This window comes from Pteropus vampyrus, unplaced genomic scaffold, assembly GCF_000151845.1.
Source record: "Pteropus vampyrus isolate Shadow unplaced genomic scaffold, Pvam_2.0 Scaffold523, whole genome shotgun sequence".
Classification (NCBI taxonomy): domain Eukaryota; kingdom Metazoa; phylum Chordata; class Mammalia; order Chiroptera; family Pteropodidae; genus Pteropus; species Pteropus vampyrus.
In genome coordinates, this window is record NW_011889304.1 from 14,254 (window position 1) to 16,586 (window position 2,333).

At 51.5% G+C, this 2,333-nt stretch overlaps 1 protein-coding gene across 1 annotated transcript in view; it reads left to right on the plus strand.

Moving 5' to 3' along the window:
- The first annotated feature begins 1,274 nt into the window (after positions 1 to 1,274).
- The window catches only part of LOC105307860 (zinc finger protein 420), a 31,856-nt gene continuing 30,797 nt past the window's right edge, over positions 1,275 to 2,333 (plus strand). Inside the window, 1 exon segment of the mRNA XM_011383504.2 lies at positions 1,275 to 1,760. The gene's annotated coding sequence lies outside the window, so the exon portion shown is untranslated.

Consider the following 2,333-nt stretch of genomic DNA (forward strand, 5'->3'; position numbering starts at 1 on the left):
TGACACATTTAATTATCCATTTATCTGTTAATGAACATTTGCGTTGTTTCCACTTTTTGGCTATTGTGATTATATGTCATGTGAACATGGATGTACAAGAATATGAGTCCCTACTTTCAGTATTTTTGGAGTATAGACCCAGGAATGGAATTGCTTGATCAGAAGACATATTTACATTAAACTTTTGAGGATGTGCTATGCTGTTTTTCACATTGTAGCATTTTACTTTCCCATAAGAAATATACAAAAGTTCCAATTGACAGATCTCAGAGGCTCACAGGTCAAATGACTGAATGTGAGCACATGAGGGCATGTGGGGGGAATAGAATCAGCCAGAGTCCTTGTCACAGTAGACTTGACACAGAATTGATTCCCTGCACAGGAATCTTTTCTCTCGGCCACTATTACATTATGTCCAGAGGCAGTGTCCGCCTCCACCTTGAGGCGGCACAGAACCCTGCTATCAAGAGACCTCAGTGTCTCAGGCTTAAGTCTCTCTACACTTTTAGCAGTGACCAATCAAAAAATCCTGATCTCAACCAACAGCCCAAAGCCACTTGCTGCCTCTAACTTTCCAGGCATTGGTGACCTTCCAGGATATGACTGTGACTTTCACCTGGGAAGAGTGTGGACATCTGGATCTGGCCTAGAGTACCCGGTACTAGAACGTGATGCTGGGAAATTGTGGGCTCCTTCTCTCGTTGGGTAAGGCTGCACCTCTGTCTCATCTCTTTCTTCTCTGTCCTATACCTACGTGGAGTCTTTTTCTCTTGTTCCTGACTCAACGTTTTGAAACTCACAAAGCTGACTCTAACCTTACAGGCTCCAGGCACTTGAAGAGAAAACGATAAAGTTCATTTGGTGCCCGCTAAGAGTGAATATATTTTGTGTCTGAATGACTCTGTTCAATGATACATCTCTTTGGATTTGCCGTCTTCGGGAGCGCCTGAAATAATACTTTTAGACTCTAGGTGACACGCTAGGCTTCAGAGTCTGAAATAATGTCTCTAAACACTTAGGTGATCGGTTGCAGACAACGCTCCCTTAATAAAGTGTTGAGTACGGCATCTAAGGAAAGGGCAAATCCCCTCCCCCGCCCTTGGAGGTTAGACACACTTCCCTCGGGGTGCCACTTTTCCCTGGAGGTTCAGGTGAGGGCGCTCGTTCCCTGGGACTTTGCAGCTGTGAGAACTACATTACCCGGAATACTCTGCTTCAGGCGCCGCTGGCGTTGAGCCTATGAAGGCTCAGGAGAGGGTCAATTCTGTGCGTGCGCATCGCATTGGGGCGGGACTTCCGGCGTCCTCCGCTTGGCGGTAGGTTTGGCTGGTCTTGGGTTTGTGCTCAGATCACAGGCTGTGGAGCGGCGGCTCGGGGCGGAGGCTACGCGACTGGGAAGGCGCCGGAGGAGTTGTCCCCGCTGCTCAGAGGCGGGTCTGAGGCACTGGGTTGCGGTGACTCTGCTGCCAGGTCTCCGTTCCGATCGCCCGCCGCTCCCGCCCCGCCCACAGTGTCGATGGCGGTGGCCGCTCTGAGGGACCCGGCTCCTGTGAGTGCACTTCCTGGGCCTCACCGCCCTCAGTCCCTCTAACTCTAAAGCCCCACGTGCAGCCCAGGCCCCGGCGTCCGGGACCGTGAGGCGCTGGTGGACGACATCCGGGATGACAGAATGAGAGAGGGTCACAGGCGGAGCGGCAGGCCGTGTGAAGACGTCGGGGTACGATCGAGTCGGGAGTATTCTGGAACCCTGAAGTCCGCCGGTGTGTTCAGGGAACAGGGAACATGAAGCAGAGCGTTCCTGGGTGACCGGCTGCTATTTATAGGACGCTGTGATCCATAGAAAGTTGTGAATAGAAAAGACCACGCCTGAGTTAGGCTTTTAAACGTTTTCCAAAACCTGTTCAGAGGAACAGACCAGAAGGGGAACGATTACAGGAGGCAGAGGGGATTTAGGCTTTGTCGGAGGTGACCCATCTGATAGGAGTCAGCCCTGAGGACTTAAGACCCAGAGATAACACAGTCAATCCGGGGTCACCCGGCTCCAGAACTGAGCAGGAGGATAAGGACGCCTGGGTTCAACCAGTTGAATCCTGCCATGGTCACCTGTCTCTCGGAACTTCCCTCTTCACACAGGCTGTTACAAGTACAAAAGCACTTATGAACTCTACAAAGATGAGGGGAGGGTGTTCTAGAACCTCACTGGGCCTGATCCCACTCATGATCCCTGGGATTGTGGTGTCCTAGGACTCATCACCTATCACTCTTGCAGCCCTTGGGCCTGGGGACCCTGAACAAATCCTAAGCCCAGAGTCCTCAGACCAGGTTGGAGGTTA